Source organism: Lolium rigidum, chromosome 6 (assembly GCF_022539505.1).
Source record: "Lolium rigidum isolate FL_2022 chromosome 6, APGP_CSIRO_Lrig_0.1, whole genome shotgun sequence".
In the NCBI taxonomy this organism is placed as follows: Eukaryota; Viridiplantae; Streptophyta; class Magnoliopsida; order Poales; family Poaceae; genus Lolium; species Lolium rigidum.
In genome coordinates, this window is record NC_061513.1 from 32,635,530 (window position 1) to 32,660,673 (window position 25,144).

Sequence of the window (25,144 nt, forward strand, 5' to 3'; positions counted from 1 at the left end):
TGGATCTAACTACATTAACTTTGTATTTTGCATGTTAAGGCTTTTTAGTAAAAGCTTGGTCAAACTTTACATGATTTGACTTTTCAAAAATAATATAGTTCTTATTCATTGAAATGGATGTGGTAGCAATTATCAGCTGTCTGAATCTCAATGGCAGAAGTTGCACATCAAGTGGAGTCTCTTATTATTACTCACTCCTTACATAAAATGATGTCAGAGATTTATCTAAATTTAGATGTATTTATACACTAAAAAGTAGATACATTCAAATTTGAAGAAACTTTTAACATCCTTTATAGAGGTACTACTTTTAATTTGAACACCATCACTTATTAGTATTACGTGGCCAAAATGAAAGTTACATTTTATAAAGGGCAGCGCTGAGCGTCCCCCGGGGATCAAATTCCCGATCCCCGGGTCGCTGGCCGTTCGATGCGGACGTTAGCCACCGCAGATCGGGTCAACGCTCCAGCGTGGAGGCAAAAGAAAAAAAACGAAAAGCACATCCATGGAAGGAAAAAATCCCCTCATCCCTCATCCCACGACGCACACATCACAGTAGCTGCCCCGCGTCGACAGAAGCGCTGCCCGCTCCGGCAGGATGACCGCGCGCGCCGGCAGCAGTAGCACCACGGCCCCTCGCATGTGACCTCGCCGACGACCTCGCCAGTGGCCAGCCACCTTGCAGCACGACGGCGGCCCGTTTGTAGCCATGACCGCTGCCGTTTGTAGCAACGGCCGTCGCCGTTTGCAGCAGCCGGCGCCGCCGGCCTTGCCGGCCTCCTTGCAGCACTGTGGCGCTCAGTGCGTAGCAACTGCCACCGCTGTTTGCAGCAACCACCGCCGTCGACGGCCGCGCCAGCCTCCTTGCAGCACAGGGGCGCCCGGTTTGTAGCAACGGCCGCCGTCGTTTGCCGCTTGTAGCACGTCGCCGCCGTCCGCGGCTTGTAGCACTTCGCCGCCGCCGCTTGTAGCATTCGCCACCGCCCTTTGTAGCAGCGGCCGTCGCCTGTTGTAGCACACCCCGCCGCCCTTGTAGCAGACATAGACGCCTCCTTGTAGCAGACGCCGCCTCTCCTTGTAGCAGACGGCGACGCCCTTGGCAGCATCGGTGCTCATTCCTGGTCGCAGAATCACGCCCGGAAACTCCTCCGCCTCACCCAGCAACTCCTCCGCCGCCGTACATGACGGTCTCAACGTCGCTGCCCCCACAGGTGTCGTCGTACGAGAAGATGACGAGCTCGAGCGGTCGAGCCTGTTGGCGCGGAGCTTGGGCCAGCGACGTGTGGTTGGGCGGCGGCCGTGGCGCGTGCTGGAGAGGTGGTCGGAGCTCTTCGCATAGGCTACCGCCAGTCCGCCACGGGCGTGGGAAGGAGATGCAGCTACTGCAGGGCGTGAGGCAGCAGAGGATTTCGTTGAGGAAGATGAATTTAGGAGGATAAGGTTGGAGGTGGGGCCCACTCTCTCGCTCGGTTCGGCCACGAAGAGGGACGCGTGGCAGGCTGGCGACCCGGAGGACGCGAGGCGATCGATCGTCCGGGGGTTCCGAAGCCTTTCCCTTTTATAAACATACACGTAGTAGTCCTGTAAAACACCATAGGAAAACAGTCAGGCAGTGAAAAGTGTTGGCACTCTTAAATGAAATTGGAAAAATGCAGGCAGTAGTGCGATTAAACACTATAGATAAACAGAATTATTTACAAGATTTATTATTGAGCGTTCCGAGTGAAATTAAATTGGCTGCACGGCGTGTAGAAGGGCAGCCTGAGAGGAAGCCGAGCCGCTTCTTCTCTAGGTCGAACTGGAGCACGAAGTTCTCTATCTGGAACCCTCCCACGACCACCGCTGGCGCGGTTACGTCCCCGGCCTTGACCCCCTTCATCTCCACGAACGCCAGGCACGCCGTCCCCAGCTTCACGTCCACCATCGAGTTCACGCCGGCCATCGTCCATTTCTTCCCCCCATCCAGTGCCAGCGTCACGCTCGGCACCATGTACCCGCTATGCGCATTGACCAGCGTCCGTGCGTCGTAGCACAGCCCGAATGGCGCCACCGGCTTCACCGTGTGCGCGTACTGCCACTGCGCCGCCATGGCCTTGCCGAACGCGGCCACGAACGGGTGGTACACGTCGGCGCGCAGCGCGGTGTAGGGCACCGTCGTCCGGAGCACCACGCCACCGGTGGCGAGCGCGCGCGGCGGGAGGGGCACACGGGCGTTATCTAGCGCGATGTAATTCACCGTGATGAAGTACGCAGGGTTGTCTTTCTTGGTGAGGAGCGGCGTGTACTCCAGCGACTGCGTGAACTCTGGCTGCCCCTCGAGGAGGTACAGAGGGCCGCCACCGAAGATGGCCACGCCGTCGCCGTAGGAGCCGCCGCCGGGGAGGCAGAGGAGGAACTTCCTTGCGACCTTCTGCGACGACGCCACCTGACCTGGCAGAGCTAGGCCGGAGCCCGCGAGCCCGGCCACGCCCGAGGCGCCCCGCGGCAGGGACGCCAGGAGTTTCTTCGTCGTTCCGCACGCCGACACGGCCCTGACGGACACCTGGTTCACCGGGTTTTTGCCGTCGGTGGTGTTGGCGACGAACCTCGTGTGGACAAGGCTCCCGGCGGCGCACGAGCCGGTGACCGGATTGTACGGGTAGGCTATGCATGTGTTGCGGTCAGAAACCCACCGGCGAGCAGCGACGGGCAACACTGTAGAGCCGGGAGGCTCCCAGGACTGCGGCTGGCCCTGGTCCCTCCGAGCGACGGCCCGCAAAGCCTCGGCACGCACGTCCGATGCTGATGCAGGGCGTGCCACCTGACCTATACCCGGTCGGGAAGGTGTTGGATGTGCCTCGCTTAGTTTCCTGCATGGCATACACGTAAACATTAAATACGAGCCTCGATCGGCTCTCGGGTTGTCCCGTGAATCGGCTCAAGGAGCCGATCCACCCATGATGCGTACGAGGTGTACGATCGGATGGTGGTCCTGCTTGATCAAAATAAAGCTAAAACGACCAACTACGATTTAGGGTTTTCACCGCATAATCGGAACATCCTACTCGTGATTGAGCCTCGGCGGCCACGCACGGTGATCGTAAACCGACCCTAGACAAGGCCTAAAAACCAACACGAAGTTGATCCTCGGAACATCCTGTCTAGGGCTAGCAAACTACACCCTACGCGCCACCGGATCCTTCAACCCGTTTGTAAGGCCTAACCATGCAGATATTAAACTAATCCTTGAAGAACAAGGAGCAATCATAACGGATCGGATCTACTAAACAATGATCAAGCGGGTGCCGCCCTTACACCCAAGATAGGTGTAAGGGCGGCTAGATGCCTAAGGGTCGCACGACGATAGCATATGATACGATGAACAATGCTAACCCTAAAACATCTATGATAACTACGTTGCTCGCCATCAAAAAGACTTCAGTACGAGCAACGCATGAACAACGAATAAACGTGTACTGCCTAGATCGCAAGATGCGATCTAGGTAGCATGATGCTTACCCGGAAGAAACCCTCGAGACAAGGGAGTTGGCGATGCGCCTAGATTGGTTTGTGGTGAACGTGATTGTTGTTTATTTCATAAAACCTAGATACATATTTATAGTCCGTAGACTTTCTAACGTGGGAATAATCCCAACCGGGCACGAGCCCAAACTCTATCTAATCAACACGTATCCTACTATATTACAGATACACGGGCAAACTAGCCCAAACTTTGCATATAAGGCCGATTCATGCCTTTCTTCCATGTATATTCTTCAAGCCCATCTTCAATCGCGGCCCACCTCTGATCCGGTCAAATTCTGGTGATAACACATGCCCCCTGGTTTTGGAAATGACAATTCCAAAATCACTGCTTTTTCCTTCGTCGGGTCATGTCGTGGCAGAGCGGAACCGTCGCAGTATCCTTCATCATGATGCCTTGCCTCCTCCACTTCTCCGCGTGACCCGGCAAATTTTTTTTTCTCGTTGGGCACCACTTCCTCGGAACTGCTCGTGGCATTGAATCTCCACTATATCCCCTTTTATTAAACCGTTCCAAACAGTTCGCTTCTTCATCCCCTTCGCATTAGCACTCCAAAAGCCCTCCTCGCGCCACCATGTCTTCTTCCTCCTCTGCCTCATCGGGTCTTTCCATCGAATCCTCCTCCTCCCGCGAGCCGACGCCGGAGTGGGGCCCGGAGGAGGTCCACGCGGCCAACATCCGCCGCGCCATCGAATCCGGGGAGGAGTCCAGCCACGACTTCTCCGTCTGGTCTGAGGACGACAAGTCCTCGACCGACGGGGAAAGTGACCTCCGCTTCCTCGCCGACGGGGAAACGGAGGAGGAGAGCGATGACGATCGCTTTCCCTGGGACGACTTCACCTCCTCCGTGGAGGAGGAGGAGGAGGAGGACGACGACGACGACACCTCCTCCGATGAACCGCCGGCCAAGCGCTTCTGCCCCTGGCCGGGGAACCTCAGCGACTTCGACAGCGACGACGACGACGCCGACGAGGAGGACGAGGACAACGAGGGTCCTGCCGGCGGTCGCTACGGCGGCGACGACGAGCCCGCCGGGAGTAGCGCCGACGGCCGGCGACGAGCCGGCGACGACGAGGGCAGCGACGGCCCGTAGATAGGACCCTTAGCATAGGATCGGTAGTAGTAGACGGGGCAATGTATCCCCTTAGTACTTCCTTTTGAGAGCAATCAGCTCTTTATGTAAGAAATCTCGTTTATCAATGAAGAATTTCCCCAATTTGATTTTGCCGATTTCCTTTATGCCAATTTAGTCGATTTCCCCTCATACTGACTTTGCCGATTGTCCACTTAGCCAATGCTCAATGAACCGATGGCAACGCATCGGTCCCTCCTAATCCGCCCTTCATCTCTTTGACTACGGAGTGATCGTAAACTTGGTCAATGCTCAATAAGCCGATGTCAACGCATCAATCCCTCACGATCTATCCTTCATCTTTTCGACCGATGACTTTGAGCTCTGGTGGACAATGTGGAAGACCAATGCCTTCAAGAGAGTCCTAGAACCGCTGCTGAAACGACTTGACGCTGAAGCCGATACTTCTGCAGAACAGATATCACCTGCTCTGTTCCTTTGCAGCAACCAGATAGCCCAGAGCCAACTCCCTATCGGCGATGATGGATCCCTCTTTTGCAAGAACTCACCACCTTTGAAGAAGATTGCGACGCAGGACCAGCCGATGACTCTCCAATCGGCTTCTAAAAACAGAGCATCTACCGGGTCGGCTGCCCCCGAGCCTCGATCAACGCGAAAACAGTGATGAGGACACGCAATTTAGACAAATGGACCTGAGCTCGATCACACCTGAGAAAGCTACCACGCAGAGCCAGCCAGAGCCGATCACCTTTCTTCCGTTGAAAGTCGATATTGCAGATGATCACACAGCGGCTCAGAAACGAAACTCCTCTGACACAGAGTTGGAGGTCCTTGTGTCTTGAACACGCAACTGGTAGATCCCATGAAATTTGTGCTAGAGTCGATGGCTATGCATCGGCTTTGTTCCTTAGTTCTAAAGTCGATGTCCGTGCATCGGCTGTATATCATGAGAAATTTTTTTTACTGGCCGATTTTTCTATCGGCCCCCAATATTTCACTGCACATGTATCGCACATGTTCATCTGATTAGGTGCCCCCCGAGCCGATTCGCCGAGTAGCTGCTGATATCGGCTCTGTAGTTAGCAAAGGCACTATATGTGAACGTCGGCTCGGTTAAGACCAGTGTTGACTTCTTCCAACTCATCAGCCGACGTAAACCCATTGCCCATTAGATCGATGTTGAACCTAGGCAGAATGTATGGCGAAGATAATTTTGGCCGATTGCTGGAATCGGCCTCCATGTTGATTGAGTTGCTCAATGAAGGTTTTGCAATGTTCCTCCATAGATCCTTGGGGCCGATCACATGGATCGGCATCACCACGTTTGTCCATAGATGTTGCTCTTGTTACACGGTCAGACCGGTGGATAAAACCAGCCTAACCCCGTCCTTTGTCACGTCGATGCGCTCGTGATCGTCCAAATTGATGCCTGAGAGTGGCTCTTGGCCTGATGTCTCCCAAACGTTCATGCCAGCCGTTGAAATCTCGGCTGAATCATCTGCGTGGACGACTTCTACTTCATCTCCATCCCACTATATTAGGCATTGGTGCATCGTGGATGGAATGCAACAGTTGGCGTGGATCCAATCTCTCCCTAGTAGGACAGCATAAGTGCTCTTGCTGTCGACAATAAAGAACGTCGTAGGAACGATTTTCCTTCCTACGGTCAGATCCACGTTCAGAACACCTTGTGCGTCAGATGCTTGGCCGTTGAAATCGCTCAGTGTCACATTGGTCTTGATCAGATCCGAGCTAGAGCGTCCCAACCGACGTAGCATGGAGTATGGCATAATGTTGACTCGTCTGCTCCGGTGTCCACCAGCATCTTATTGACGAGGCTGCCCATTGATGTAGCCTCGCAAGTACGGGGCCTTCGGATGCTCGTAGCTTCTTTCTCGTGGCTTCTCAAAGATAACCGGCCGTGGGCCGCGATCAAGTTGTGCCACAGGTGCTTCGTCTAATCCTGGAGCACTAAACTCCGTTGGAAGGATGAACACCATGTTTGTGCCGGCCGATGTCTCATCATCGGCTTTCTTTGCACTGGGCGCCACTCCTTCCTTTGTGGCCGACCTTCTTCGTCCGGGGTTCGCTGAATTTTAGCGGCCGGATCAGGCCGCGCCTTCCTTAACGTGTGCAGGTATAACCTTTCGGCTTCCTCCAACCCACGTAGTCGCTGAACCCTACGCTTTTGGGAACGGCTGAGCCCATCAGGGCACCACCTTGGCCGATGATAATTGTCTTCTTCATCATCGTCCTCTAGTTCCTCGAGATCTTCTACCCGAGCGGACTCAGCGTGCTTGTTCCGAGGCGGGAGAGGCCCTAGACGTTTGAACACGGACACGTTAGCTGCATCCTTCTTCTTTTGTCTACATTACGGACGATTGCCGATTGTAGGCAATCGGCTCATTCCTGAATCCCAGCAGTGTCTGAAGAAGGGGCAGTTCCAGTGCCTGTCCACGTCGTCTTGCTCTCTCGACTTTTCCTTGGCGTGGCGCTCATATCTCTCCTCGTCGCGATCATGCCGACGATGTCTCCTGGCGTCCCTAGCCAGACGATCTCTTTCATCATCGTCGTTGTATCGTCGGCGTTGGTCATATTGACTCACATACTTGTTGAGGAGGTGATCAGAGAGAGGTCGCTGATATCTTACGTTCCTCACTTCTCCCTCTGTGATGTAGCGCTTGCCATCGTGACGGAGCCGATCGCGTGGAGCGGCTTCCTCGGTGTCCTTGCTATGAGAGCAGCTGCCCTCATCTCCGTCCTTACCGAGTGGTGCCCAGGTCCTACCATGTTGATATTGCACGAGAATCCTGGCTGGCACCCTCCATGGTAAGTGCACTCCACCATGTTAACGGCGGGGAAGGGGTGTGTGTCGACCTTCATGGCGTACTGGCTGAAAATTAGACGCCCTTGTTCTATCGCCATTTGGACCTGCTGACGCCACACCCTGCAGTCGTTGGTGGCGTGGGTGAACGTGTTATGCCACTTGCAGTATGGCTTTCCGTTCAGCTCCTGCACCGTGGGGATCTTGTGGCATTCGGGTAACTTTAGCTGCTTCTCCTTGAGTAAGAGGTCGAAAATTTGCTCAGCTTTGGTCACGTCGAAGTCAAACCCTTTTGGCGGACATTGTGGCTTAACCCACTTGCAGGACACGGGGCTTGCCCCCCGAGTCCATTCAGCTACTGCTACCTCTTGATCTCCCGCAGCACCTTCATCTTCATCTGCCTCAACCAGGACCACCGCACGCTTGAATTTATCCTGGTATACATCTGGGTGGCGCTGTTCATATGCTGACAGCTTCTGCACCATGTGCGCCAGTGAAGGGTAGTCTGCTTGGGAAGCCACGTCCTTGATCGATTATGAGAGACCCACCACCGCCAACTCGACTGCTTCTTTTTCAGTCACATGAACCGGATAGCATCGGTTCCTAACGGTCCTGAAGCGCTGGACGTATTCTGACACTGTTTCCCCGCGCTTCTGTCGTACTTGTGCTAGATCGGCAATGCCAGCCTCGGAAGCCTCTGACTGATACTGCACGTAGAACTGCTCTTCCAACTGCTTCCAAGTCCGGATTGAGTCTGGTGGCTGATACGTCTCCAACGTATCGATAATTTCTTGTGTTCCATGCCACATTATTGATGTTATCTACATGTTTTATGCACACTTTATGTCATATTCGTGCATTTTCTGGAACTAACCTATTAACAAGATGCCGAAGTGCCGGTTCCTGTTTTACTGCTGTTTTTGGTTTCGGAAATCCTAGTAACGAAATATTCTCGGAATCGGACGAAATCAACGCCAAAGTTCCTATTTTCATCGGAAGCATCCAGAACACCCGGGAAGGACCGGAGGGGGGCCACGGGGCCACCAAACCCTAGGCTGGCGCGGCCGGTGGGGGCCGCGCCGCCCTATGGTGTGGCCCCGTGTCGGCCCTCCTCGCGCCGCCTCTTCGCCTATATAAAGCCCCTGGATCAGAAAACCCGATACCAATTGACGAAACCCACGGAAACCTGCCGGAGCCGCCGCCATCGCGAAGCCAAGATGCGGGGGACAGGATCTCTGTTCCGGCACCCTGCCGGAGCGGGGAAGTGCCCCGGAAGGCTTCTCCATCGACACCGCTGCCATCTCCACCGCCATCTTCATCACCGCTGCTGCTCCCATGAGGAGGGAGTAGTTCTCCATCGAGGCTCGGGGCTGTACCGGTAGCTATGTGGTTCATCTCTCTCCTATGTAGTTCAATACAATAATCTCATGAGCTGCCTTACATGATTGAGATTCATATGATGATGCTTGTAATCTAGATGTCATTATGCTAGTCAAGTGGGTTTTACTTATGTGATCTCCGGAGACTCCTCGTCCCACGTGTGTAAAGGTGACGAGTGTGTGCACCGTGTGGGTCTCTTAGGCTAGATTTCACAGAATACTTACTCATTGAATGGCATAGTGAGGTGCTTATTTATATCTCTTTATGATTGCAGCATGTTGTATCACTACTATCTATGTGCTACTCTAGTGATGTGTTATTAAAGTAGTTTTATTCCTCCTGCATGTGTGCAAAGGTGACGAGTGCGTGCACCGTGTTAGTACTTGGTTTGTGCTATGATCATGATCTCTTGTAGATTATGGAGTTAACTATTGCTATGATAATATTGATGTGATCTATTCCTCCTACATATGCATGAAGGTGACAAAGTGTGCATGCTATGCTAGTACTTGGTTTAGTAGCGTTGATCTATCTTACACTAAAGGTTACTTAAACATGAGCATTATTGTGGAGCTTGTTAACTCCGGCATTGAGGGTTCGTGTAATCCTACGCAATATGTTCATCATCCAACAAAAGTGTAGAGTATGCATTTATCTCGTTACGTTATGTGATCGATGTTGAGAGTGTCCACTAGTGAAAGTCTATTCCCTAGGCCTTGTTCCTAAATACTGCCGAGTTACTACTTGCGTTACTACTCGCTGCAATACCACCACCATCAACTACACGCCAAGCACTTTTTCGGCACCGTTGCTATCTGCTCATACTTATTCATACCACCTGTATTTCACTATCTCTTCGCCGAACTAGTGCACCTATTAGGTGTGTTGGGGACACAAGAGACTTCTTGCTTTGTGGTTGCGGGGTTGCATGAGAGGGATATCTTTGACCTCTTCCTCCCCGAGTTCGATAAACCTTGGGTATCCACTTAAGGGAAACTTGCTGCTGTTCTACAAACCTCTACTCTTGGAGGCCCAACACTTGTCTACGGGAAAGGAGGGGGAACGTAGACATCAAGCACTTTTCTGGCGCCGTTGCCGGGGAGGAAAGGTAAAAAGGCACTCATACTACGGTCTCAGGTAAAGTATTTTTCCGGCGCCGTTGTGTGTGTGCTCGAAGCTATTTCCTTTAGATCCTGCAATTGCATCTTGTTGTTTCTTGTTTACACTAGTTTGGCATAATGGACAACAATGAGCTTCTTATTCTATTTCCTGATTTAAAACATGGATTGTTTGATGCGAAAATTAAAAAACCTATGAAATCTTCTTTGCATGTCTGGTAGTAATATTAGTATGAACGCTTTGAACACCATTGTTGACAATAATATAGAAAGTTCTAAGCTTGGGGAAGCTGGTTTTCATGATATTTTTAGTCCCCCAAGCATTGAGGAGAAAATTTTCTTTGATGATACTTTGCCTCCTATTTATGATGATAATGATAGTGGTCTTTTGGTGCCACCTACTATGGAGAGTGAATTTTGTTGTGATTATACTATGCCTCCTACACTTGATGAGAATAATAATGATAGCTACTTTGTTGAATTTGCTCCCACTACAACTAATAAAATTGATTATGCTTATGTTGGGAGTAGTAATAATTTTATGCATGAGACTCATGATAAGAATGTTTCATTTGATAGTTATATTGTTGAGTTTGCTCATGATGCTACTGAAAGTTGTTATGAGAGAGGAAAATATGGTTGTAGAAATTTTCATGTTACTAAAACACCTCTCTATGTGCTGAAATTTTTGATGCTACACTTGTTTTATCTTCCTATGCTTGTTACTTTGCTCTTCATGGACTTGTTTATTTACAAGATTCCTATGCATAGGAAGCATGTTAGACTTAAATGTGTTTTGAATTTGCCTCTTGATGCTCTCTTTTGCTTCAAATACTATTTCTTGCGAGTGCATCATTAAAACTGCTGAGCCCATCTTAATGGCTAAAAAGAAAGAACTTCTTGGGAGATAACCCATGTGTTATTTTGCTACAGTACTTTGTTTTATATTTGTGTCTTGGAAGTTGTTTACTACTGTAGCAACCTCTCCTTATCTTAGTTTTATGTTTTGTTGTGCCAAGTAAAGTCTTTGATAGTAAAGTAAGTACTAGATTTGGATTACTGCGCAGTTCCAGATTTCTTTGCTGTCACGAATCTGAGCCCACTGCCCTGCAGGAAGCTCAGAAAATTATGCCAATTTACGAGCGTGATCCTCAGATATGTACGCAACTTTCATTCAATTTGAGCATTTTCATTTGAGCAGGTCTGGTGGCCTAATAAAATCCATCTTTACGGACTGTTCTGTTTTGACAGATTCTGTCTTTTATTTCGCATTGCCTCTTTTGCTATGTTGGATGAATTTCTTTGATCCATTAATGTCCAGTAGCTTTATGCAATGTCCAGAAGTGTTAAGAATGATTGTGTCACCTCTGAACATGTTAATTTTTATTGTGCACTAACCCTCTAATGAGTTGTTTCGAGTTTGGTGTGGAGGAAGTTTTCAAGGGTCAAGAGAGGAGGATGATATACTACGATCAAGGAGAGTGAAAGCTCTAAGCTTGGGGATGCACCCGGTGGTTCACCCCTGCATATATCAAGAAGACTCAAGCGTCTAAGCTTGGGGATGCCCAAGGCATCCCCTTCTTCATCGACAACATTATCGGGTTCCTCCCCGAAACTATATTTTTATTCCATCACATCTTATGTGCTTTTTCTTGGAGCGTCTGTTTGTTTGCTTTTGTTTTTGTTTGTGTTTGAATAAATTGGATTACATCATGCTTGTGTGGGAGAGAGACACGCTCCGCTGGTTCGTATGAACACATGTGTTCTTAGCTCATAATATTCATGGCGAAGTTTCCTCTTCGTTAAATTGTTATATGGTTGGAATTGGAAAATGATACATGTAGTAATTGCTATAATGTCTTGGGTAATGTGATACTTGGCAATTGTTGTGCTCATGTTTAAGCTCTTGCATCATATGCTTTGCACCCATTAATGAAGAAATACATAGAGCATGCTAAAATTTGGTTTGCATATTTGGTTTCTCTAAGGTCTAGATAATTTCTAGTAAGGGGTTTGAACAACAAGGAAGACGATGTATAGTCTTATAATACTTGTAATATGTCTTTTATGTGAGTTTTGCTGTACTAGTTCATCCTTGTGTTTGCCTCAAACAACCTTGCTAGCCTAAACCTTGTATCGAGAGGGAATACTTCTCATGCATCCAAATACTTGAGCCAACACTATGCCATTTGTGTCCACCACACCTACCTACTACATGGTAATTCCCGCCATTCCAAAGTAAATTGCTTGAGTGCTACCTTTAAACAATTCAAAATTTATTACCTCTGATTTGTGTCAATGTTTTATAGCTCATGAGGAAGTATGTGGTGTTTATCTTTCAATCTTGTTGGGCAACTTTCACCAATGGACTAGTGGCTACATCCGCTTATCCAATAATTTTGCAAAAAGAGTCGGCAATGGGATTCCCAGTCCCAAATTAATTAACAAAAATAGACACTCCTCCATGGTATGTGATTGTTGGACGGCACCCGAAGGATTCGGTTAGCCATGGCTTGTGTAAGCAAAGGTTGGGAGGAGTGTCATCATAATAAAACTAAAATAAAAAGGCACTCCTTCATGGTATGAGATTGTTGGCAGTGCACCCGAGGATTCGGTTAGCCATGGTTTGTGAAAGAAAGGTTGGAAGGAGTGCCATCCAAAAATAAAATAAAATGGGAGCCGCTCTTTGAAGGTTTGTCCGGCAAGGGGTTAGAGTACCCGCTACCATTCGTTGACAACAACAAACACCTCTCAAAACTTTACTTTTATGCTTTCTTTATGTTTTCAAAATCAAAGCTCTAGCACAAATATAGCAATCGATGCTTTCCTCTTTGAAGGACCATTCTTTTACTTTCATTGTTGAGTCAGTTCACCTATTTCTCTCCACCTCAAGAAGCAAACACTTGTGTGAACTGTGCATTGATTCTTACATATTTTCATATTGCATTTGTTATATTGCTTTGCATTGACAATTATCCATGAGATATACATGTTACAAGTTGAAAGCAACCGCTGAAACTTAATCTTCTTTTGTGTTGCTTCAATACCTTTACTTTGAATTATTGCTTTATGAGTTAACTCTTATGCAAGACTTATTGATGCTTGTCTTGAAGTGCTATTCATGAAAAGTCTTTGCTTTATGATTCAGTTGTTTACCCATGTCATACACATTGTTTCGATCGCTGCATTCACTACATATGCTGTACAAATAGTATGATCAAGTTTATGATGGCATGTCACTCCAGAAATTATCTTTGTTATCGTTTTACCTGCTCGGGACGAGCAGAACTAAGCTTGGGGATGCTGATACGTCTCCAACGTATCGATAATTTCTTGTGTTCCATGCCACATTATTGATGTTATCTACATGTTTTATGCACACTTTATGTCATATTCGTGCATTTTCTCGGAACTAACCTATTAACAAGATGCCGAAGTGCCGGTTCTCGTTTTCTCGCTGTTTTTGGTTTCAGAAATCCTAGTAACGAAATATTCTCGGAATCGGACGAAATCAACGCCAAAGTTCCTATTTTCATCGGAAGCATCCAGAACACCCGGGAAGGACCAGAGGGGGGCCACAGGGCCACCAAACCCTAGGCTGGCGCGGCCAGTGGGGGGGCCGCGCCGCCCTATGGTGTGGCCCCGCTGTCAGCCCTCCTGCGCCGCCTCTTCGCCTATATAAAGCCCCCGGATCAGAAAACCCGATACCAATTGACGAAACCCACGGAAACCTGCCGGAGCCGCCGCCATCGCGAAGCCAAGATCCGGGGGACAGGATCTCTGTTCCGGCACCCTGCCGGAGCGGGGAAGTGCCCCGGAAGGCTTCTCCATCGACACCGCTGCCATCTCCACCGCCATCTTCATCACCGCTGCTGCTCCCATGAGGAGGGAGTAGTTCTCCATCGAGGCTCGGGGCTGTGCCGGTAGCTATGTGGTTCATCTCTCTCCTATGTAGTTCAATACAATAATCTCATGAGCTGCCTTACATGATTGAGATTCATATGATGATGCTTGTAATCTAGATGTCATTATGCTAGTCAAGTGGGTTTTACTTATGTGATCTCCGGAGACTCCTCGTCCCACGTGTGTAAAGGTGACAGTGTGTGCACCGTGTGGGTCTCTTAGGCTAGATTTCACAGAATACTTACTCATTGAATGGCATAGTGAGGTGCTTATTTATATCTCTTTATGATTGCAGCATGTTGTATCACTACTATCTATGTGCTACTCTAGTGATGTGTTATTAAAGTAGTTTTATTCCTCCTGCATGTGTGCAAAGGTGACGAGTGCGTGCACCGTGTTAGTACTTGGTTTGTGCTATGATCATGATCTCTTGTAGATTATGGAGTTAACTATTGCTATGATAATATTGATGTGATCTATTCCTCCTACATATGCATGAAGGTGACGAGTGTGCATGCTATGCTAGTACTTGGTTTAGTAGCGTTGATCTATCTTACACTAAAGGTTACTTAAACATGAGCATTATTGTGGAGCTTGTTAACTCCGGCATTGAGGGTTCGTGTAATCCTACGCAATATGTTCATCATCCAACAAAAGTGTAGAGTATGCATTTATCTCGTTTCGTTATGTGATCGATGTTGAGAGTGTCCACTAGTGAAAGTCTATTCCCTAGGCCTTGTTCCTAAATACCGCTGAGTTACTACTGCGTTACTACTCGTCGCAATACCACCACCATCAACTACACGCCAAGCACTTTTCCGGCACCGTTGCTACTCGCTCATACTTATTCATACCACCTGTATTTCACTATCTCTTCGCCGAACTAGTGCACCTATTAGGTGTGTTGGGGACACAAGAGACTTCTTGCTTTGTGGTTGCAGGGGTTGCATGAGAGGGATATCTTTGACCTCTTCCTCCCTGAGTTCGATAAACCTTGGGTATCCACTTAAGGGAAACTTGCTGCTGTTCTACAAACCTCTACTCTTGGAGGCCCAACACTGTCTACAGGAAAGGAGGGGGAACGTAGACATCAGTGGCAGCGATGTGTACCACCCGAAAGCCGATCCTGTGAGGGACTGTGCGAAGATCCTCACGCGCAGCTCATCTGATGCTGAGATCGTGCCCAGCTGTGCCAAATATCGGCTCACATGCTCGATGGAGCTGGAACCATCTGATCCATTAAACTTGGTGAAATCAGGGAGCCGATATTTGGGTGGTAGCGGGATCAACTCGTACTCGTTGGGGTACGGCTTGGAATAGCCGATTGTCCTCCTTTTCGGCATCATGCCGAACTGGTCTTTCGGGATTGTACGGATCTGATCCGCGGTGATGGCTGCAGGCGTCGAACTCCGAAGATTCGCCGGGGTGGCATACTTAGCCAGCCATGCTTGCTTTTCCAGCTCGAGCCAACCTGCAGGAGCTGAGCTCCGGAGGTTCGTCGGAGTGGCATACTTAGCTAGCCACGTCTCGCTTCTCAAGATCTGTTCCCGAAGTTCCTCCTGCTGTTCCGGAAGTCCCTGCTGTTGCAGCCTGGTTCGAGAGTGCCCAGTTACTGCAGTCTGGCACGTATGTGCACGTGTATCCGTGAGGGATCTCCTTAGGCGCCTCATGCAAGAATTGGTAGTCACTAGGGTCACCACCGATCTTGAAGACGACGTATGCCGATGAACTCGGCACTTCTGGTGCTGCCAACGCAAACGGCAGCGGTGGACGGGACTGGAGTGGCATCTCTCCTTGGTGAGTCCCCGGAGCTGGTCCTGACGGAGAGTACTGATGGCTCATGATTTCCTGGATCACCCGAAGAGCGACACGCTCCAAAGTGTTCACCAGGCTCTCAGAATGGCGGTGTAGCGAATGAGCCACCATGAAAGTAATCTCCTGACGCAGCGACCTGGTGCGTTCTTCTGACGGGGCGGAGAGGTCCACTCCATCGAGCGCGCCTTCAGGTGTGAACCTTTTCCACCTGATGCCATGTGAGCGGGTTCTGTGAAAAGAGCCGATGAGGTCGGCTTCGAGGACTGCTTTGATCTCGTCATGCTTCTTCTTGAGCTCCTCGGTCAGATCCTCGTACTTGATCGGAGTGCCTTCCGCCATCTCAGATGTAGATGGCGATGCGGTTGATGTCGAAGATGGTCCCACCGGGCGTGCCGAGAATGTGTTGCGGTCGAAACCCACCGGCGAGCAGCGACGGGCAACACCGTAGAGCCGGGAGGCTCCCAGGACTCGCGGCTGGCCCTGGTCCCTCCGAGCGACGGCCCGCAAAGCCTCGGCACGCACGTCCGATGCTGATGCAAGGGCGTGCCACCGACCTATACCTGGTCGGGAAGGTGTTGGATGTGCCTCGCTTAGTTTCTCGCATGGCATACACGTAAACATTAAATACGAGCCTCGATCGGCTCTCGGGGTTGTCCTGTGAATCGGCTCAAGGAGCCGATCCACCCATGATGCGTACGAGGTGTACGATCAGATGGTGGTCCTGCTTGATCAAAATAAAGCTAAAACGACCTACTACGATTTAGGGTTTTCACCGCATAATCGGAACATCCTACTCGTGATTGAGCTTGGCGGTCACGCACGGTGATCGTAAACCGACCCTAGACAAGGCCTAAAAACCAACACGAAGTTGATCCTCGGAACATCCCTGTCTAGGGCTAGCAAACTACACCCTACGCGCCACCGGATCCTTCAACCCGTTTGTAAGGCCTAACCATGCAGATATTAAACTAATCCTTGAAGAACAAGGAGCAATCATAACGGATCGGATCTACTAAACAATGATCAAGCGGGTGCCGCCCTTACACCCAAGATAGGTGTAAGGGCGGCTAGATGCCTAAGGGTCGCACGACGATAGCATATGATACGATGAACAATGCTAACCCTAAAACATTTATGATAACTACGTTGCTCGCCATCAAAAAGACTTCAGTACGAGCAACGCATGAACAACGAATAAACGTGTACTGCCTAGATCGCAAGATGCGATCTAGGCAGCATGATGCTTACCCGGAAGAAACCCTCGAGACAAGGGAGTTGGCGATGCGCCTAGATTGGTTTGTGGTGAACGTGATTCTTGTTTATTTCATAAAACCTAGATACATATTTATAGTCCGTAGACTTTCTAACGTGGGAATAATCCCAACCGGGCACGAGCCCAAACTCTATCTAATCAACACGTATCCTACTATATTACAGATACACGGGCAAACTAGCCCAAACTTTGCATATAAGGCCGATTCATGCCTTTCTTCCATGTATATTCTTCAAGCCCATCTTCAATCGCGGCCCACCTCTGATCCGGTCAAATTCGGTGATAACACATGCCCCCTGGTTTTGGAAATGACAATTCCAAAATCACTGCTTTTTCTTCGTCGGGTCATGTCGTGGCAGAGCAGAACCGTCGCAGTATCCTTCATCATGATGCCTTGCCTCCTCCACTTCTCCGCGTGACCTGGCAATTTTTTTTTTCTGTTGGGCACCTGTTATCACCAGAATTTGACCGAGTCAGAGGTGGGCCGCGATCAAGATGGACTTGAAAAAATATATATAGAAGAAATACGTGAATCGGCCTTACATGCAAAGTTTGGGCTAGTTTGCCTTTGTATCTGTAACATATTAGATTACGTGTCGGTTAGGAGTCAGAATTTTACCCGTGCACGGTTAGGTGCACGCCTGAATTAGAAAGTCCCTCGGACTATAAATATGTATCTAGGGTTTGTGGAATAAACAACAACCAACGTTCAACACAAACAAATCTCGGCGCATCGCCAACTCCTTCGTCTCGAGGGTTTCTCCGGTAAGCACCATGCTGCCTAGATCGCATCTTGCGATCTAGGCAACACAAGCCTACCTACGTTGTTCATGCGTTGCTCGTGTCTGAAGCCTTTTTGATGGCGAGCAACGTAGTTATCTTAGATGTGTTAGGGTTAGCATTGTTCTTCGTATCATATGCTCGTCGTAGTGCAACCCTTATGCATCTAGCCGCCCTTACACCTATCTTAGGTGTAGGGGCGGCACCCCGCTTGATCATAGTTTAGTAGATCCGATCCGTTACGTTGCTCCTTGTTCTCGCAAGGATTAGTTTAATATCCGCAATAGTTAGGCCTTACAAAGGGTTGGAGGATTCAGCGGCGTGTAGGGTGGAGTTTGCTGGCCCTAGACAGGATGTTCCGGGGATCGACCTCGGGTTGGTTTTTAGGCCATGTCTAGGATCGGCTTACGTTCACCGTACGCGAGCGCGAGGCCCAATCGTGAGTAGGATGATCCGATTATGCGGTGAAAACCCTAAATCGTCGTAGATCGCATTAGCTTCATCTTGATCAAGCAGGACCACCATATATTCGGACACCTTGTACGAATCATGGGTGGATCGGCTCTTTGAGCCGATTCACAGGATAACCTGAGAGCTGATCGAGGCTCGTATTTAATGTTTACGTGTATGCCATGCAGGAAACTAAGCGAGGCATCATCCAACACCTTCCTGACCGGTATAGGTCAGGTGGCACGCCCTTGCGATAGCATCGGACGTGTGACCAGGAGGCTTTGCGGGCCGTCGCTCTGTGGGACTGGGGCCAGCCGCAACCCTAGTTGTTCCCGGCTCTACGGTGTTGCCAGTCGCTGCCCGCCGGTGGGTTTCTGACCGCAACACATTCTGGCACGCCCGGTGGGACCACCGTCCACCGTTGCCATGCGCATTGGCAGCACCAAGAGTGCCGACTTCACCGACATCCACCGTAACATAGTGGAGCGTACTTACCTTGGAGAGTGCCAGCCAAGATCCTCACTCGACATCAACATGATAGGACTCGGGCGCCACCCTGGTAAGGACGGAGACGAGGACAGCTGCTATCACAGCGAAGACAAGGAAGAAGCCGTTCCACGCGACCGGCTCCGACACTATGCATGGGCAAACGCGGCAATACCGATCCGTGAGATTGGCCCCAAAGATCTGTGGAGGAATATCGCCAGACCTGCGTGGACCTACTAACATGGAGGCCGATTCTAGGAATCGGCCAAAATCATTCTCACCATGCTTTCGGTCTGGGCTCAACGTCGATCTAATGGGCAATGCTGAGGCACTGGAAGAAATCCACATCGTTCCTAAAAAAGCCGACGTTCACATCGTAGTATTTTGGCTAGCCACAGAGCCGATATCAGCAATTACCTGGCAGAATCGGCTCGGGGGGCACCTAATCATATGAGCAGGCGCGACACCATTGAGCATGTGCGGAGGAATATTGGCGGCCGACAGGGAAATTGGCAAATAAAAAAAAATCGAATTGGCAACGCAACCAGAGCCGATGCACCGACATTGACTTTGACAAGTACAGCAAGTTTACAGGCATCAGTTTACACAAGGAGGCCCTACTGAAGAAAGGCATTAAGGGCGTGAAGAGCATCGGCACGGATTCGATCCACTTCGGCGATCTCGGCCTCGTCGTCCTCGTCTCTCCCCATCACCACCGGGCTGCTCGGGGCACGAATTTCAGCCGGGTCGGTCTTCGGATCAGTCGTGAGACCTTTTGCTTCCTCTTGGGAGCAAGCAATGAGGGATTCCTCATCCTGGATAAGTTGTTTGGTCTCCCTGGCCCTCTTCTCAAGGTCCTCCAGTTCCTTGCGCAAGGTCGCAAGTTTGACACTACGAGCAGAAGTGGCGGTCTTGGCGTCTAAAGCGGCTTTCTTCTCGTTGAGCCGTTGACATTTGCCTGCAATATCGGCTCTCAACGGGAGTTGGGCGCGGCGAAGAGTAATCCTTTGACGAGCCGACTGCACCCTTGACCCGAAACTGGCAAAGACACTGCCTGCCAAAGCTTAACTTGCAGCGTTACTGGGAGACGGGGCTGGATGTCCTCGAGGATGCCCTTGATTGCCTCGGGGTTCTCGACCAGCGTATCAACAGGGGAGGAGAGCAAGACTTTGAGACGCTGAAGCGGGCCATCGACCGCGCTAGGGTCTGGCTCTTCACCTGCTTTGGAAACAGCGGGTTCGATGGAGTCGGGGTCGAACGTCAGCAAGCTTGAAGGATCACACCCCTGACAGACGAGCAAGAGCAGCATAAGCATACGACAAAGGAAAAGAGTAGGGTTGAGAGAGAGACGAGCTTACCTCTCCCAAGAAAGGAAGGGAAGCCGATGTTGTGACGATCGGCTTTGCGGTAGTCTGGGCCAGGTTAGCCACTTGGTCAGTCACGTTTGGCGAGTTGGACAGACCAAGGGCAGCAGATGGCATCGGCACCTCTTCAACGTCCCCGCTAGAATTCCCATCAGTCTGCAAGGGAAATGGTAAGGCAATCCAATTAGCGGCAAGACGATGTGGAACACGAGCTGTTGAGGGTATTACATTTGAAACTTCCTGGCTCGGCGAGGAGACTTGTGGGCCTGTGCGGGCCCTTTTGACACATCGACGCTTCATGCGTGACCTCGTTTGGATCGGAACCTGAAGGACAGCCGGCTCGGAAGTCGACCTTTTCCGAGGAGCCGACGTTGGCGAATCCGTCTGGCTCTGTGTAGTGGACCTTTCTGTATCGCCTAGGGAGGAGTCCCTTGGACTGGACTGTGTTCCCTCACTGGAGTTCTCTTCAGTGGAAGCCTGAAAGAAGAGGTACGACCATGTTACAAAGGTTGGGAAGGCAAATGTGTTCGATTAAGACACGGATCAACTTACGTGCAAGCTTTCTTGAGCAGGAGCTTTGCGCTTCAGGGTCTTCCTGACAGCCACCTTCCTCACTGCCGTCCTCGCCTGAGTCGAGGCTCGGGGGGCAACTGGCCCCGAAGTTGCTTTACTCTTAGGAGCCGATTTCGTTGAAATAGGCTGGCTCTGCATTATGACTTTCTTCAGAGATGGCGAGCTCTGCCAGAAGAGAACCACTGGGGCCGGAGGAAGGAATGCGAAGGGGGAGCCATCGGCTTGCTTGGGGGCTGGGCCATCTTGTTGCTGCCAGGAGATGGAGTCAGGTCGCAGACAATTACCATAAGCAGTTACAAGAAATATTTGAGTGATGGTACCTGGTCTGCGGGGATGTCGTACTCGGCATCAAGTTGTCTCAACAGCGGTCCTAAAGCCCTTCTGAAGACATGGGTCTTCCACATGGACCACCAAGTCTCGAAACCGTCGGTAGTGAAGGAGAAACGGAGGTCGTGGGGAATTGGGATGGCCAAAGCATCAAAGAAGGTGTAACACCTTTGGCCAGTAAGGATGTCAGGCAGTTCAGCTCTGCTTGCTGTCAGGTGGTGTAAGAAGAAGTGTGGAGGCACCTGCCCGAGACCGAGCTGTCGGGCTACCACTACCGGTTGATAACACTCATAACCAGGCTTGATGATCCGGTTCGAGGTACTCATGCCAACAGGGAGGAAGCAAGGGCGAATCATGATGGAATACGGATGCTGGGTGCTATCGTCATCGGCAAAGTTATCCAATCGAAAGGAGATTGGATTTTCAAAATTCTCCGGTTCAAGTATAAGGAAAGAACGAGGGGTTGTCCAAACCTTGGAAGAAGATCTTGAACCACCCCGTCGCTTCCTTAGGGATCAGCCTCGCTGCCCGGGAGACCATACAAAGCTTGGCCATAGCCGGTGCATCGGATATCCTTTCCGTTAGCATCCGGAAAGGTGCAGGAGGTCAAAGGTGGGAAGTCCGGGATCCGGTTCCGAAAGTATAGCTGCGCCCATAACCGAATAAACCACCAGGGACCGCCGCTTTAATCGTCTTTTGAGAGAACAGTTTGACGGACATCGCTTGAAGAGATCGATAGACCTCTCCAAGAAACAGCTTGCCCGGGCCAAGATGGGTGCCTTTGGCCAGTTCATAGGCTAGGGAAAGGTAATTCTTGGTAGGGGCAAGTGATGGGCCACAGAATATGAAGTGTTCCAACCAAAAGTTCAGGAAGGCCGTGTGTTCTCTCTCGTCACGGGGCCTTTGGTCTTCATATAACGATTGAGGTAGGCACCCCAACCGGTACACTCTTTTTTAGAAGAAAGGGTGAAAGGGACTTTCGGCAGTTTGAATGCGTAAGGGCTTGGGGATGCAATGTCTAGGCTCTGTGATCATGGTCACATCCGACAGGGGTTGGTGTCATAGGGCCATGACCAAACATGAAGCGAGTCAATGCGTCGGACCAGAAATAGCCGATGGTTTTCGGAATATTTTCATTCTTCTCAAGAGGAGACAATGATAATGACAGGGCATCGGCTATCCCTATGGCTTCCCGTGTGGCATAGTGGGCTTTGGATACTCGTTGTACCATGTCACCCAACCCTCGAGGGGATTAGGCCGGGCTCGCAGTGCGGTCGGCCCGGGAGGTCAGATCTAAGTTCCGATTCACGAAGGGGATCCTGTTAGCTTCGCATGAAATTAAGAGGGCGGGACTCTCGGAAGAACGAGGACCGAGGCACATAGAATTTGCGAGAGAAGGATGTGGCAGCAGGATGTCTGAGACCTAAAATTGATAGTGGAATAGAGCATTAATTCAGGTGTTTGCTGTTTACTCCTGACATTGATGCATGTGGCAAGGGGGCTGTCGAGGATTACCTTCAGACCGGAGACCATGGCGTTGGCGTTGGATGATTCCGCCATTGGATGCGCTGAGGAATCGGGATGGCGCGGCTGAGATCTGAGATCCGTAGAGCTGTTTGGGCGGCGATTTGGGGATCTGAGTTTCTCGGACGAAGGGCGCAGGTTACCGTTTGGAGAGGCAGTTAGGTTGGCCTTGCTCCCGATTTATCGTAGAGGCTGATGTGATACCATCGGCTCTTTTGGGGAGTGCCTGACTCTGGCTATCGACAGGGTTAAGTGAAGACATTCCTTCATTTTTTAGGTTGGTGATAAAGTCAAGGAGACAAGACGTCATGACATGACCCGATGAAGGATAAGCATTATGATTTTGGAAATGACATTTCCAAAACCGGGGGGGCATGTGTTATCACCAGAATTTGACCGAGTCAGAGGTGGGCCGCGATCAAGATGGACTTGAAAAAATATATATAGAAGAAATACGTGAATCGGCCTTACATGCAAAGTTTGGGCTAGTTTGCCCTTGTATCTGTAACATATTAGATTACGTGTCGGTTAGGAGTCAGAATTTTACCCGTGCACGGTTAGGTGCACGCCTGAATTAGAAAGTCCCCTGGACTATAAATATGTATCTAGGGTTTGTGGAATAAATAACAACCAACGTTCAACACAAACAAATCTCGGCGCATCGCCAACTCCTTCGTCTCGAGGGTTTCTCCGGTAAGCACCATGCTGCCTAGATCGCATCTTGCGATCTAGGCAGCACAAGCCTACCTACGTTGTTCATGCGTTGCTCGTGCTGAAGCCTTTTTGATGGTGAGCAACGTAGTTATCTTAGATGTGTTAGGGTTAGCATTGTTCTTCGTATCATATGCTGTCGTAGTGCAACCCTTATGCATCTAGCCGCCCTTACACCTATCTTAGGTGTAGGGGCGGCACCCGCTTGATCATAGTTTAGTAGATCCGATCCGTTACGGTTGCTCCTTGTTCTGCAAGGATTAGTTTAATATCCGCAATAGTTAGGCCTTACAAAGGGTTGGAGGATCCAGCGGCGTGTAGGGTGGAGTTTGCTGGCCCTAGACAGGATGTTCCGGGGATCGACCTCGGGTTGGTTTTTAGGCCCTGTCTAGGATCGGCTTACGTTCACCGTACGCGAGCGCGAGGCCCAATCGTGAGTAGGATGATCCGATTATGCGGTGAAAACCCTAAATCATCGTAGATCGCATTAGCTTCATCTTGATCAAGCAGGACCACCATATATTCGGACACCTTGTACGAATCATGGGTGGATCGGCTCTTTGAGCCGATTCACAGGATAACCTGAGAGCCGATCGAGGCTCGTATTTAATGTTTACGTGTATGCCATGCAGGAAACTAAGCGAGGCATCATCCAACACCTTCCTGACCAGGTATAGGTCAGGTGGCACGCGCTTGCGATAGCATCGGACGTGTGACCAGGAGGCTTTGCGGGCCGTCGCTCTGAGGGACTGGGGCCAGCCCCAGCCCTAGTTGTTCCCGGCTCTACGGTGTTGCCAGTCGCTGCCCGCCGGTGGGTTTCTGACCGCAACAGCACCACTTCCTCGGAAACTGCTGTGGCATTGAATCTCCACTATATCCCCTTTTATTAAACTGTTCCAAACAGTTCGCTTCTTCATCCCCTTCGCATTAGCACTCCAAAAGCCCTCCTGCGCCACCATGTCTTCTTCCTCCTCTGCTTCATCGGGTCTTTCCATCGAATCCTCCTCCTCCCGCGAGCCGACGCCGGAGTGGGGCCCGGAGGAGGTCCACGCGGCCAACATCCGCCGCGCCATCGCAGCCGGGGAGGAGTCCAGTCACGACTTCTCCGTCTGGTCTGAGGACGACAAGTCCTCGACCGACGGGGAAAGTGACCTCCGCTTCCTCGCCGACGGGGAAACGGAGGAGGAGAGCGATGACGATCGCTTTCCCTGGGATGACTTCACCTCCTCCGTGGAGGAGGAGGAGAAGGAGGAGGAGGAGGACGACGAAACCTCCTCCGACGAACCGCCGGCCAAGCGCTTCTGCCCCTGGCCGGGGAACCTCAGCGACTTCGACAGCGATGACGACGACGCTGACGAGGAGGACGAGGACAACGAGGGTCCCGCCGGCGGTCGCTACAGCAGCGACGACGAGCCCGCCGGGAGTAGCGCCGACAGCGGCGACGACGGCGACGACGAGGGCAGCGACGGCCCGTAGATAGGACCCTTAGCATAGGATCAGTAGTAGTAGACGGGGCAATGTATCCCCTTAGTACTTCCTTTTGAGAGCAATCAACTCTTTATGTAAGAAATCTCGTTTATCAATGAAGAATTTCCCCAATTTGATTTTGCCGATTTCCTTTATGCCAATTTAGTCGATTTCCCCTCATACTGACTTTGCCGATTGTCCACTTAGCCAATGCTCAATGAACCGATGGCAACGCATCGGTCCCTCCTAATCCGCCCTTCATCTCTTTGACTACGGAGTGATCGTAAACTTGGTCAATGCTCAATAAGCCGATGTCAACGCATCAATCCCTCACGATCTATCCTTCATCTTTTCGACCGATGACTTTGAGCTCTGGTGGACAATGTGGAAGACCAATGCCTTCAAGAGAGTCCTAGAACTGCTACTGAAACGACTTGACGCTGAAGCCGATACTTCGCGTGAACGGATATCACCTGCTTCGTTCCTTTGCAGCAACCAGATAGCCCAGAGCCAACTCCCTATCGGTGATG

The 25,144-nt window shown here is 50.5% G+C and overlaps 1 pseudogene; it reads right to left on the reverse strand.

Annotated features, from left to right (window-relative positions):
• Positions 1 to 801: 801 nt before the first annotated feature.
• LOC124662401 overlaps positions 802 to 25,144 on the reverse strand; it is a 26,599-nt pseudogene continuing 2,256 nt past the window's right edge.